A 15,591-nucleotide genomic window follows, 5' to 3' on the forward strand; every position below is an offset into this window, starting at 1 on the left:
TATTTAAACATTGGCATTCCCCCAAAATAAATTCTGAGGAATTTATTTTGGGGGAAATATTTACGCTGACTCCTGAAGAAATTTTCGTCATTTTCGCAAAAACGTATTTGTTAATTTTACCTTCATATAAATTATGCTGTGGTTTTTAATTTGGTAAGGCGTATTGGTTCACAAAATACAAATACTCCATAAAACACCTCCACACACTAAAAAATATAATTGATAATAAAATTAGCTTGGTAGTCACAATACATGTTTCCATTTTTTTATCCTTTGCCATGATGTTTTAGTAATTTCTAGCAAGTTACTGTTCAGGATTTTTATAGTTTTCCTCAATACTCACTCAAGAGATCAGTGGACGTATTCAATAAGAGAAAAGTCTTTTTTGTGAAGAGAATCAGAGTTTCGATCGTTCTGGTGATTCTCAGTTTTGGTCCCCGAAATGTTAAGATAAGTATCTGTTCAATTCTTAGTACATTTTTATAGGAAAAATAAAGAATACAAGTTCCTCAATACTACATACCACTAAAGAGATCAGTGGATATATTGAATAAGAGAAAAATCTTTTTTGTGACGAGAATCAGAGTTTCGATCGTTCTGGTGATTCTCAGTTTTGGCCCCCGAAATGTTAAGATAAGTATCTGTTCAATTCTTAGTTCATTTTTATAGGAAAAATAAAGAATACAAGTTCCTCAATACTACATACCACTAAAGAGATCAGTGGATGTATTGAATAAGAAAAAGTCTTTTTTGTGAAGAGAATCAGAGTTTTGATCGTTCTGGTAATTCTCAGTTTTGTTCTCTGAAATGTTAAGTATCTGTTCAATTCTAAATTTATTTTTATAGGGTTTTCAGGCCGTGTCTGCAGGTTTTTATGCCTGACATTTCGTCTACTGCTGCGGTAGACATTTTCAAAGGTCATGTGGTAACGGTCGCAATATCCGAGCTGGTGCTCTGGTTCTTGTTCCGGTTGTATCCAATACATTAACTACTATTTCCTTACTGGGCGCTCTATTTATATCGTTCTTAATTGTATAACGTGTTCGTCTTCGTGTACCTTTAAGGACAGGTATCCAGCTTTTATTATTATTTATTGTCTCTTCTTTTCTATTGAAATTTTCCCTATACCTTTGAATCTTTATTGCCTCTCTACATATTCTTGGGTACTGTGGAGTATTACTGTGTCTTCGAATGAGATAATGTGGGTACCTTCTTTATTGAGAGCATGTTCGGTCTCAGCCGACTTGTCGGTTTGTCCGAAACGACAGTTTCTCTTATGTTCGGAGAGACGGGTCCCTATACTTCGTTTCGTGGTTCCGATGTAGACCGACCCGCAGCATTGCTAGGGTCCTTCGCTGACCTGAGACTTTGCCTGATGGTTTTGTTGGCCTAAATATTGGTTTCACGTCGTGTTTCACTAAGATTCTACCAATCCGGTCAGTGACATTTTTGACATAGAAAGGCCAACATAACACGACATGAACGAGAGGAATTGAAGGATTTAAATACAGAGAAGAACATCTTAGTACTGCCTGCTGACAAAGGAAATGCCACCGTCGTGATTAACACCAATGATTATAATGGCTAACTTACTCGAGCTAGAGACATATAAAAGACTCAGTCGGGACTCGACATCTGGTATGTTGAGAAAAACGAATCTTTTCATCCGTGCATCCAGTCTGGACGAGAACACGAAAAAAGTCATACAAACATCCGAAACCTCTCCACCACGGCTTACCGAAAATAAATAGAATGTGCCACTGAGATCTATCGTAAACGCGATAGGTTCACCAACTTATGGACTGGTCAAATACCTGACAACCTCATATAGGAAATACAGAATCAGTCATTAAGGACTCGGGGCATTTTATCGAAAATATTAGAGACATGAAGCTACGTCCTGGAGACATACTAGTGAGCCTCGACTTGGTGACCTTATTCACGATGGTGCCGACCAAGGAAACGATATGGCTAATTAACGAAGTATTTCCAGTAGATATAACCGCCCCCTTCGCACACTGCTTATCATCAATCTAATTTAAGTGGGATGAAGTGTTTACGAACAAACGGACGGTACTGCAATGGGCAGTCCATCAATTCCGGCGACGGCAAACTTTTTTATGAAAAATTTCGAACAACGGGCCTTAGAGCAAGCGGCCGTGAAATCATATTGCTGGCTACGTTATGTTGACACGTTCGTGATATGGCGAGATGGGGAAGATACACTAATAGATATTCTATTACATTTCAACTCGCTCAACCCAAAAATCCAATTCACAATGGAACGAGAAACCCAAGGGTTTTCTTGTGAACAGACGTGAAGAGGGTACTCTAGACCACCGAGCGTACAGAAAACCAACGTATACAGACAGATACCTGAACAAAAACTCGAACCACCAGCCAGAACAAAAGGGAGGGGTAACCTGAGAGTCTGCCTGAAGAAATATATCACCTGAAAAATGCATTCAAACGTAATGGGTACCGCGAAAGAGAATTCGAGCGGACCATATGACCCAGGAGAGAGAACGAACACCAAAGCAACCCCGGCTAGGCCAGTCAAGGGAAAAGCTTTCCTTCCCTGTGTCAAAAATGTCACAGACCGGATGGGTAGAATCTTAGTGCAACACGACATGAAACCAATATTTAGGTCAACAAAAACCATCAGGCAAAGTCTCAGGTCAGCGAAAGACCCTAGAAAACCTCTAGCAACGCCAGGACAACTCTGTGTCTCAATATTTAAATGCATCCGAATCTTATTCACTGGTATCTCTTTTTCGCATTGTTCACCATCGCTACTTGAATCACTACACTGGAAAAAGTCTGCGTTGTGTATAATGAAAGAAAAAATATTGACATTCAAACAATCAAACAACATTTGTAGCACTATTGATGAAAACTGAACTGCCAATTACTAAACAGGAAAACACAAAGGATGTTTGGGCCTTCTTGTTTCTGAAATAGCCATATTTTATTGTTGTATAAAATGTCTTAACACTGTTAATGGTCCCCAACTTTCTATTTATTGCTTCGCCTGTTTCTATATGATTCTTTATCTGTGTCGTATTACATTTCTATAGCTAGCATGAAAGTATAAAAGCGATAGTTCATTTTGTCAGGAATTTAGGGACCAGATTTTTGTTTATTTACACAGCTTCAACTAACTCATTCTGTTATTGACAACAGGCGAATGAGCTACCGAGCTTATATGAATCGATTGGATTGTTGTTTCGCTTTTTGATTACCCAATAAATTTTGTAGCAACATTATTGCGGAAGGTACGTTTTCTCGTTAACTTTCCTCCACAATTTAATGGGTTAATTAATTTTATGATACGTTTTCTTTGTTTACGTTCAATTCGGGGTACAATCAATACAAACTTTGCAGTGATTTTGAAATAAGACTGTGTCTTATATCAAATGTCTGTGTTCCAAATGATTCTGTTTCAAACCTTTATTTTCTATATGTAAAATTTCGAACTCTTCGTTAAAGATATGATTTTCTTCTAAAAGACGATTTGAATATGTTGAACTTGTTTTCTTATTTACATAGCTCATATCATGTTCCTAGATTCGATTCCTAAATGTTCTGCGAGTTTGACCAATATATATCTCGGGACACGTTTCACACTTTACAAGAACTCAAGAATACTTTAAAACAACGGTAATTCAAGAATATTTCACTACTGGAAATTCAGTGAAAAATTGAGTATAACGGTTTTGTAATAAATTTAATGTAAATTTAACGTAAATGAGATAATTTTAATTAAAGTAGGTAGTTTTATTTTAAAATTCACCAGTCGTTGACTAATAAAGAAACAACCTTTGAAATGCATTTTTAAATGTATTCATATGTTACAAACTAATTACTTATTGAAGAAGGGCAAATATGTTTTGATTATGTTTAGTTGCAATTTTTTGGTGTCTTCACTATCAATTTTATCTGAGGTGGATGAGGATTTCTTCTTTTTGAAATTTCTGACATATTCTTCTATGGCAATAAATGAATCATTTCTCTACCAGTTCTTTTGTGTAGGAAATCGACAACATGATCATTATCCTCCTGTTCATACACGTAATGTTGGGAAAAATATAACATTTCATATTAATGTTATCGATAATGTTCAAACTGACAAAAGAACCCGGTCCTGGAACATATATTTAAGAGCCAACAAATAGATTCGAGACGCTTTGAGTTTCAAAATAATCTTCAAAAGACATTCCAACCAGCTTGACAAAATTTCTTTTTATTCGCTAACCATTCCAAATTGTTCCAAGGAAAATGTTCATTGTTTACAACTTGAAACCTATTATTCCTATTTAAGTTGTCTCAACCCCAGTTACTCATTGTTGTTGAAGATTGAAATTGAAAATACATTAAATTCAATTAGGCTGACACGAAGAGAAAGAACGTCAACCTGTTTACTTTCAAGCTTATGGTTTATTTTGCATCAACTCATTCTGCGTGACATTCAGTTTAAATAAAAGAAGTTTTCTCATTGTGAGAAGCGTGACACAATTTATAAAATTTATTATTCTTCCGACGAAAATTCGGAGGAAAATTTTCATGGAAAACTTCCACTTACAATGGATTTCTTTAGAAAGTATTTGAAAAGGTAGCAACTGGTCTTCTTGACAAATTGTGCGGATCATTTGCAAAGTTGTAACTTGAATCGGGTAAAAATGTCGTTTCTAATTCTTGAGTGCGAAATTTATCTTGTATGAGTTAAGGATAAGGTCATTTTTTTATTCATTACTTTTTCGACTAGATGACGAATTGAAAACGTAATGGTATTTTTAGGGAGGGTCACCATGGGTAGTTTGAAAAGCGCCTAAAATTTTGAAAAATCAATAATAAGCGATACTAGAAAATAAATGATGAATGTGTTACGTTATGTTTAATTTTTAATGAATGAGTACGTTCATTCAAACTAATAAATAACCTTATTTAAAAATTCAAAATTACAACTGAAAGCTATACTTCAGTTACAATTCGGTGAACACCGTTAAAAATGTTCATGAAAGTTTAAACAAAGTGGAAACCGTTAAGTAAATATACCTGCTGGAGGTGATTCTCTTGGAAGGGCCTAAGGCTGTTTGTACATATTTTTTTTTAAATAATAATTAAATCCGTTAATTTTTTAATTATGACGTTGTTTCGAAAGTTTTGTCCGTTTCAATGTCATGTGATCTTGAAGCTCCATATCCCAAATATTTATTCTACTGTGGTATATACTGATTAGCGATATAGAATTTTGTACTCTATACATTGATGCCGTTCACTTTTTGTCCAAATTTTAATTATTTGCCTCTTTTCATCTTATTATACTATATGATGTCGTGAAGCGATTTTCAGTCATTTTCCTCTACGAATTCCAATTGAAAGAAAGCGCTACCGAAACAGTTCGAATAATTGAGCAGGCATTTGGCAGTGATTGTGTTTATGAATGCATTTTTCGAATGGTTTGCGAAATTTCGTTCCGGATATTTTAGTCTCGAATATGAGCCCCGAAGTGGTCGACCTACAATAATCCAGAACAAGTATTTGAGGACCTTGGGGAGTCAGCTTCCATGCGGTTTTTGATGGTTAAAACGTACTAGAAAGGTCAAAAACTTTGAAAAGTGAGTGCCCCACGATTTGAACGATCAACAGTCTCTAGGTCTTTTCTTCTTTGCTTTTGCGCAACCAGAACGATTCTTTTTTGGATCGGATCGTCACGTGTGATAGAAACTGGATCCTCGACAACAGAAGTCGTCCAGGGCAGTGGTTGGACACCCAGGCACTTCCCTGATACGAAACCTCACAAAAAATACCATGGTTACTGTATGGGGGTCAGCGGCTGGTGTGACTCACTATAAGTTTCTGCAAACGGGCCACACCATCACGGCAGAGTCCTAATGTGAGGAAAGACCTCTCGCCAACCGACAACCATCTTTTCAAGCACTTCGATAACTTTCAAACCAGTAGAGCCTTCGCCAATCAGGGCTAGGCGAAAACGGCCTTCGTTGACTTCATCAAATCCTGAGCACAATTTTTATGCTGGCGTAAGTATCGACTTGTGTTACGTTGGCAAAAGTGTACCGATTTAAAGTATTCATTTGATAATGATAATAATATATATGATGATAATGAATATATAGTGACAGTGTTTCTAGACTTCAAAAAAGTATTTGAGACAATATCCTACTAAAAAACTCAAATATTATGTAATTTCTGGTTCAGTACTTGAATGGTTTGAAAGCTACGTCTCTAGTCGAATTCAACAGACTGAAATTAACGGAACATATTCAAACCTAAAAAGGTGTCAATACTGGTATTCCTCAAGGTAGTGTCTTGGGCCCGCTTCTGTTTGTTATTTACATTAATAACATCAACTTCATTAATGGATGTAAATTCATCAGCCAATTTGCATATGATACTCTGATTGCACTGAGCGAACCTGAATTACAAACAGCTATCAATAAAATTAATGATATTATGATCAGAAAATCTGAATTCCTCAACATTAATAAACCCAAGCTCAATGTCAATAAAACGAAAGCAATGATAATTACAACAAAACATAGTTCAGTTGACAAAAAATGTATAAGTATAAATATTTACAATAAAAAAATTGAAATTGTCGAGGAATTAAAATATTTGGGGCTCATCGTGGATCAAACACTGAATGTGAAACATTTCAATTATATCCGCAATAAAGTTGCTAAAAACTATTTTTCTTTGGCCGTGTGAACAGTTGCTTACCGTTTTAGACTTCCATTACAGTTTTCAAATCAATCATTCAACCACATTTCGATTACTGCGCTACATCACAACTTGATGCAAATTGTTTGTCTACTTTGCAAAAACTACAGAATAGAGGCACGCGCCTAATTTTAAGATGTAATAGATATACGCAAACTACAACAATGTTGGAAGTTCTGTATTGGCTTTCTGTAAAAGACCATCTGTTCTATCTTACCATGGTATTCATCTTCAAAATATTGTCCGGTAATGCACCCTCATATTTTGACCAATATTTTATTTTCCATCACCAAATTCATAATTACCTCACTAGGGGGAATTCTAATTTATATGTACCACGGTTGAACTTTACACGATCCATGAACTCTTTATTCCATAAAGGACTATTGGACTACAATAACCTCCCCCTTGAGATAAATCAAAGTGAATCTATTATGACATTTAAAAAAAGAATTACTAGTCATGAAAAGAGAAATGAACATTTCTATGTTTTTTACCACAACCAACGTTGTGGTACAACTAACGTTGCATAAGTTATACAATATTGTTATACAGTTATACAATATTGTTATATAATATTGTATAAGTTTGAGAATGTCCATATAGGACGAAACTGCAGTAACGTTAGTTACAAATAAAAGTGGTAAAAAACATAGAAATTTTCATTTCTCTTTTCATTATGATCTCCTACCACGTAGTAACTAACGGCTACATCCATCAATTTATTGACTTACTAGTCATTTGAAGATACAACATCCACATCAACTTTGATATTATAATAACAAATATACCTAGTATTTGTAATTTACATTACTAATTTTTCTAGTTATTGAATGCTTGGATAATTCCGAGCATACATATTTTAGTGTTATGAAGTTGGACTGTGACTTTGTCTATCCAATTTTAAAATGTTTTTGTATTAGGTTACCTATTTTAAATAAATATATTATTATCAGATATTACAGTTTGAAGTAGGCTCATAAAACGCACAAAACTTTTGAAACAACCTTGATAGTTTATTCGAATCATTTGTTATAAGTGCCAAATATATTACGTGTTTCGTCTGAAGATGGCACTGCAAGATATTCGATGAGGCTAATTTTATTTTAATGCTATTTTTGTACAGTTGCACACTAGCTGACAATGATTTGTTGCTCCAACAGATATATTTGTGATTATAATAGCAATATGTGATGCTGTTCACTTGAGGAAATATTTTTTAAATTGTGCGCAAATATTTATAAATTTCGTCAAGTATGAACTATAAAATGAGTATAAATTTTATGTAGATAATTATTGGTATTGGTACGAAGTATGCCGATATACGCTCTAGAATTTGACAGACGTAGATGATAAAAATTCAATAATAGTCCTTGGAGTTACTGATTAGAAAACCAAGAAAGATCGTACATTCTGCACCACTAATAAGGTTGCAGGAGTCTCGAAATTGACAAATCCGGAATTTTACACATTGTTTTCTTCGTTTTGGAGCTACTATGTTGGCAAACATGGGTGATTTAATGATACTTTAAAGAGCAGAAGCGTGGAAGTCATTTACGATTTCTATATCCTATATTGAAGATTTATGAAAGTTATGATGTAGTATATACTGAAAAAAAATGGGAGTCGTCTCAGGACGCCTGGCAGATGTGAAACATCAATAATGATATTTTGTAACCACTGTGATGCTTGTTGGGTACTGAAATATTTATAAAAAATGTGGCTTCAATAGACTAGTAAACTCAAGAATCTTACGTATTGCAATATATTACTAAAGATCTTGAATTAAAAATATCAATAATGAATGTTTCAATATAAACTCCACCGTCGTTAGAAAAATAATTAATTTTTTGACGTTTCTGTCAATAACAAATAAGGAAAACATTCGTGTGCTACTCGCTATCAGCTGACTTTGAAATACAATTTTCTCAGTTTTTATGAAATATATTCTTCAAGCAAGTGTTTTAGTGCATTATTTTTCATGAGAATGAAATCAAAATTAATTAATAATCAATTTAAAAATATTAAATACATTTTAATCTACCAAGAGAGTAGATTTTAAATTTACTGACCCTTGAGACAGACTAAGTATGTGCATTCATATGTGCTTAATGCACAGATGAATGCACACTTCAATTATAAAATTAAAGAATATAATCAACTTACCAAAGATTTTATTTGCAGAAGACTGCTCACTTTCACCTTCTAAATTATTACTGTAGACATATTTTATTTTTTAATTATTTTTAAAATCATCACAGGTTATGTATATTGTAATAAACACGTAACGCCGAACCACTGGGAAGAGAATGACACAGTCGCTTGCGCAAGGCGACCCGTCGCCACGGCATTCATCGCCACGTCAGTAATCGGTTTTATATGCGGCCATACATTTTTTACATAAAAAAAGTGACACAACAGTAGTGCATTATAGGCTATCACCTGGTAAATAATTGCAGGAAGCATCAGTTTTACGGCACTAAAGAATAAGAACAAGAGTTTTGGTCAAATTGTTTATCTAGAATAATATTAAATAGAATAACATTAAGTATTTTATAAAAAAAAATTGTTTCACTGTAAGAGTATCAGTTTAATAAAAATTGAAGTCCTTTATCCTTGTGGGTAAAGTGACAGTGTAGTCTTTCTAGCCGATCACCTGAAATTTAATTGGATTTGAGTTGTATTCGATTATATTATTTTATATTCATTCTCGAATAATCTACTCCTACAAAATATATGAAAATGAAATTTTATTAACTTTCCAGACTCACAGTCAGCAAGTAAATAAAAGTGCAGAGAGTGCGATTTATTGGCAATACAGAAACGTTTCGTAATCACTTACAGTGAAAAGTGAATAAGCAATCTTAGGTAATTGTTTAATGGCCATTTGATTGTCTATTATAAATTACACGTTTTTGTACGTTTTCAATACCATCACTTGAACATGCTGTACTCATTAGATTTATGAGATATAATCAGCAATTCTTTAGATGGTTTGTATTAGCAGGATGACTCACATATATTATATCTGTTGAAACTTTAATAGCCTTTCTACATTACATAATGTAGAGTATACATTTTACATAATTTTCAATTTTGAATTTGCGTAGCACGGTTGGGACGAATTGTGAATTCAATTCATTTTCAGGTGATTCCATTCGTAGACTTAATTCTTGAAAAAAAAACGGAATTGTGAGTTGATTTTTTTCGGCGAATAAATGGTTTTCGTGAATCGAATGCCAATTTATTTGAATAAATGTGACACATTTCGAAAATGAATCGAAGTGGAACAAATATTGGAAATGAGTATTTGAGCTTCACGAGCAAACTTCAAGGTATTTATAGTTTTATTAGTACGTTGAAATGTCCCAATTGTTCGTGAGACCACAAAATAAACATCTATGAACGTAAAACGTTCTTGTATGCATTTTATTGTTGCGAATGCAGCTCAGACAATCGGCGGAAAGCGTGGCTCGTCATTCATTTCTAGGGGAATGTGAAATTCGTGGAAAACTTAAGGCGTTAATGTAGCTTCAACTAAAAGTTGGCAGGATTCATGACTAGCTCGATAGTTGATAGGAATCCAAACGCTTTTTCGAAGTATTATTCATGTAGAAATAAAAATGTTATACATTATGCAAAATTTATTTAAGACATTTCAAATTATCTACGTAAATTTTAATAGTACTTTTAATTTTTCAATTTATTAGGGAATTAAATATAAATTATATGATATACACTATACAGGGTGTTAATTTGAAAACTTCCCACCCTTAATATCTTCCTTCCAGTAAACAATATGAGGAATCGAAAAAACAAGTCAGTTTTATTGTCAAGAGGGACACTTTTAAGAACTAGGAGGGGAAGATGTTACCCTTAGAATCTTAAATGGGAATGGGTGTCAAGTGCCACATCATTTTGATTGGCGTTCAATTCTGCTTCCAATAGTACCCTGGTTTATTTTTTGATGAGCATTTTCCGAAAATTAGTGTTCTAAACTATCAGAAGCAATTATTAGTACACCTATACTGAGACGCATGGGTTGACCAGGACTAGTAAGAATAATAGGTAGTACTTTTCCAACCCTTTATTAGGGGTAACATTAGCTATTAACTGGTAGTAAAGTTGTAGTAAATGGTAGTAAAGTTGTGTTTAGTAAATGGTGAATTTTTAATTCTCATCGCAGAAAGTGTACAAATAGCTGTCTGTCCTTTGTTGCTATTTCTGTTGTAAAAAGTTTTTGTTTTCAGGCAAGAAATTGGTTCGCAAATTTGAACGATATGGTAGTATGGTAGTAGCTGTTGGGCTTAGTGATGTACCGAAGGTTCGGCTTACTTACTGACTCCGGCCATATCCGGCCAACCGGCCGGATGTACTGGCTCCGGCAATAAAGGCACCGGATGCAGGCCGGAGGTATTACTTTATTTTAAAAATAAATGAAAACTAAAAATGATACAAAACTTTATTTTACATATTTACATGTTATATAAACAAACAGTCGTAACTACTTACTAGTATTCAAATTCAAAATTCAAATGGGCAAGATTATGTTGTAGGTATAAATAATAATTTTTCAGCATTTCTTGGAGTCAATCTATTTCTTTTATCTTCGTAAATGTTCCCCGCTTCAGAAAAGCTTCTCTCTGAATACACACTGCTTGGTGGACATGAAAAATACTTATTTGCTAGTTTGGCCAAATCAGGAAACGCGTGCTGGTCATCTTTCCAAAATAATAAAGGATTAGATTTTCTATCGTTTAATGGAAGGGTTAAATACGCCGAAATTTGTGGTGATAAATTTTTGTTTTTTTTTTGTCTTGGGAATAGCTAATGCATCGCCTGATGATGTGCCTGCTATGTTCAAGTTAGATTTCGATGTCGATGCTGATTGAGCAATTTCTGAGTAACAGTCGAAAATTGATTCCCGTTGCCTCTTCGAGGGGGAGAATCCCCAATACTTAAACTGTTGCTGGATTCACTTGAATATCCATCATTGGATTGTTCGTCTTCTCGAAGTTTTAGTGCCTCTACTAAGAGCAAACGTTTAACATATCCGGCACTTTCTTCATTTGAAAAAAATGCCACTTTGTAACGTGGATCTAAAATTGTAGCAACCGAACAGTTTTCTTTTTTTTCATATTCGCCAAACCTTTTGTGAACTTCTTCCACCAATGTTTGTTGCAGAGTGCCCAGACCAAATGGATGCACTTTTTTTAGATATTTTCTGAGCATAACAATTGAAGGTATTACATCGGATAAATAAGAATCTGTACCGCTGCTAAGTTTTTTAGTTAGTTCTTCAAATGGTCTTAATATAGTCAACAGTGATCCAATTAAATCCCATTGGTTTTTGGTTAAATTATCAATATTGTTTTCATTGGCGTAGATTGATATGCACCTTTTTTGCTCATAGAGACGCTCTATCATATAAAACGAAGAATTCCATCTTGTAGTCACATCTTGGATCAATTTTTTGTTAGGTAAGCTGAGGTCATTTTGAATAAGTTTTAGTTTGTCACAGGCTGATGATGAATGATGAAAATGACCTACTATTTTCCTTGCCACTTGGATTAAATTGTTTTTTTCCACTACTAATGTAACTAGAAATGTGTAAATGAATAAGTTCCAAGTGAAAATTGGCGAATGTATTGCCATTTAGAAGATATTTGTCAAAATGTCATCAAATTAATTACGATCACCGTGTAAACGAAGATAGGCATTCACACCAAAATATTTGACATTTCAGTGCCGCCTATTTTTGACGTTCAGGCACCTGATTTAATGACAATTGACAGCCTCCGGCCTACCTCCGGCAGTAACTTCGGCCAAAGAGTGCCGGAGTTACTGACTTCGGCCTCCGGCTGAATTCCACCTTCGGTACATCACTAGTTGGGCTGTTTAGTGATTACTTTAATAAGTATAGAAAAGTGTAAAAATGGTTTGCATTCTGTTTAAAAAAATCTGTTTTTCCGTTAATCAGCTGCCGCCCCCATACGAACGACAACTCTTAGAAGTTGAGAAACTTGTGCGTGCTAAGGACTAACGAGGTCCTACCTTTTAACGTGTGATTCCTAACACGGTTGCAACCAGCTTCAACCAGATAAATTCTCTCGAGAAAAATATCTGGTCGAGGCGGGAATCGAACACATGACCTTCCGATCGTGAGTCGGACGCACTACCACTGCGGCCAATTCCACATTTCAAGAAAGAATTGAAATGATTGTAATTTATGGAGAAGTTGGAAATTGCGCACGAAGGATGGCATGTCTTTTTAACGAAAGACATCCAAATTGTAATGTAAGTCACCGGTATGTGCTTAATTTGGAGAATAAGTTTTACGAACCTGGTTCAGTGACAAATACACAAAGAAATAACCCTAGAGTACTAAATCAAGCAGTTCAAATTAAAGTTTTGGAAATATTTGCTGCAGGACCCACGAGCTCTTTACGCTCAGTATTTTCATCCTTATGAAATGCAGATTCTTCAAGAGCTCCACGAGGATGATTATGATAGAATGAAAACCCACATATTTTTTTTGAGAAGGGCATACACAACACCCACAAAAAGGTAATGTTTGGGCTGATATTCTTGCAAATGCCATTATTGGTCTATTATTTCCGGAAGAAAAATTGACTGGCAGTCTGTACCTTGAAATGCTTGAGGAGACTATCGATTCTCTAATAACTCACGAGCTAGATAATTTTGCAGGAGTATCTGTCACATTTCCAGCAGGACGGTGCTCCACCTCATTATTTTCTTACCGTCTGACAGTGGTTAAACCAGATATTTTCGGATAGATGGATTGCTAGAAGGGGAGCAGTTGAGTGGTCTCCGAGATCACCGGATTTAACACCCTTATATTTCTTTCTTTGGGGTCATCTTAAATCCGTTGTTTATAAAACACAACCTTCTGATATTGAAGAACTTCAAAGACGAATTACAGCAGCATGCCAGTCAATTCCTAGGGAATTTTTCAGTAACGTTAGAGTGGAGTTCGAAAACAGACTTTATTATTGTTTACAGCAAAATGGACGACATTTCTGACAGTTTATAATACAAGCCTAAGTGGATTTTATGTTTGAAATGTCTTTCTCTCGCAAATTGAATTTTATTTTGTAAAAGGACAATAACCAACAAATGAAAAATCCCACGCATAATATATTTATTCCTGTCTTTCAAGGGTTGGAACGGAGCCACACTGACTCTTCTATCCATTTTCATTAAAAGGAGTCAATGCAGTTGGAAGCAGGGTAACATTGGAAACAACATTGAATGCCAATCAAACTGCTTGCCACTTAACACCTCTTCTCATTTAAGATTCTAAGGGTAATATCTACCCCAGGTTAAATCCCGAAGGCAACAAATATTTCTTGAAAGTGACTGTCCCCCTTGACTATAAAATTGACCTGTTTTTTCGATTCCTCATATTATTTACTGGAAGGAAGATATTAATGGTGGGAAGTTTTCAAATTGACACCCTGTATATGAATGTATGTATACAAAAAATTGCCTGCTTATGGTAATCCAATCCTTTTCATGACGCACTTTTCCTTCTCTAAAATGTAGCAGTTTATCAGGAAAAGATAATCAGTGCCAGAGTACAATCCTGCGAGTATCAAAAGGAGTTGTTTAATTGAAAAAATATTTCATTATTACCGTTTCCAGAGTTTAATAAAGCCGCTGTATGTATCAAAAGAGGCCACCGCTGTTTGCAGATACAAAGGATAAAAGATTTCCAGAACAAAAACCGCTAACTTCCAGGCGAGGTTTTAACGTTTTCACTGCTGTGTTTCCACAAAAACTCTTGTTTAGTTTTTATTCCAATGTTTCGTTTTCTCTAATTTTTATTCTTTCGAGAATGTCACCCTTCAGAATCTCCCTGTAGTCAATAAGTTGTATATAAAATATTACCTGTTATGTAACTCGATATGTTGTTAGAAGATGTTAAAAATAACAGGATCCAACCCTAGTTATTAAGGCTATTCCCCTTTTTTACTATTTCCCCGGAGGGTGGCACTTACATGAAATCCCTATCAAGAATGATGAATGGGGTATTAAGTATTCAGAAATAGAAAGAATTTTTTTGTTTGAAAATAAACATTCGAAAGATGTGTGTAGTTCTACAGTGACGGGTTTATATAAACTTGAGTGGGAAAGTAGTGAGAAGGTGGTTCGAGAAGTGAAGGGGTTGTTTTTTTTAGAAAGGGCGATGGTGATCGGTTAATTATAGATAGATATTTATTTAAATTAGGAACTCTAATCCAGAAAATTGAATGAAAATAAATTTTTGTGGAGGAAACCGTGAACATCGAGTTGAATGGAAAAAGCATTAGATAACAATTAAGAAGTTGATGTAGTATATAGGGATGTCACAAAAGCAGTTGATAAAATTGATTATGGTATTTTGCTCAATAAACTTATGGGATTTGGTTTCTCCAATACCTCTTGTCACCTGATGCAGTCCTATCTGACATGTAGAAAACAATTCGTGTCTTATAACATTTATGAATCTAGAACATTCTTAGCTTCTTCCCACATGCCTCAGGGCTCCAACCTAGGTCCTCTTTTGTTTTTATTATTCATTAATGATTTATGTGAAAGTTTAGCTTGTGAGCGATTATGTTTTGCTGGAGACTTAAAGTTATTTTCTGTAATTAAAGACGAAGGTGATTGTGTAAATCTTCAATCTGAATTAGAATTTCTTGATGCTTGGTGCAACAGTAATGGATCGAAACTTAATGTAGAGACATGTAAAGTTATAATCGAAAAAAGGAGGCTTATACCTTTACATATGCAATTCTAGATTCAGACCTGCTAAGATGCAATGATATCGAAGACCTAGGGGTAATA

At 34.7% G+C, this 15,591-nt stretch overlaps 1 protein-coding gene across 4 annotated transcripts in view; it reads left to right on the forward strand.

Moving 5' to 3' along the window:
* LOC111510807 (uncharacterized) overlaps positions 1 to 15,591 on the forward strand; it is a 148,167-nt gene that overhangs the window by 2,334 nt on the left and 130,242 nt on the right. The window contains exon 1 of one of the 4 annotated variants that reach the window (XM_074184539.1): positions 11,017 to 11,154. The exons of the other annotated variants lie outside the window; for them this stretch is intronic. The gene's annotated coding sequence lies outside the window, so the exon portion shown is untranslated. Of the gene's footprint in view, positions 1 to 11,016; positions 11,155 to 15,591 lie in introns of those variants that run through there. 4 annotated transcript variants of the gene reach the window in all.

This window comes from Leptinotarsa decemlineata, unplaced genomic scaffold (genome assembly GCF_025532065.1).
Source record: "Leptinotarsa decemlineata unplaced genomic scaffold, Ldec_3_MD MMD2_tig00026354_RagTag_RagTag, whole genome shotgun sequence".
NCBI classification, from domain to species: Eukaryota; Metazoa; Arthropoda; class Insecta; order Coleoptera; family Chrysomelidae; genus Leptinotarsa; species Leptinotarsa decemlineata.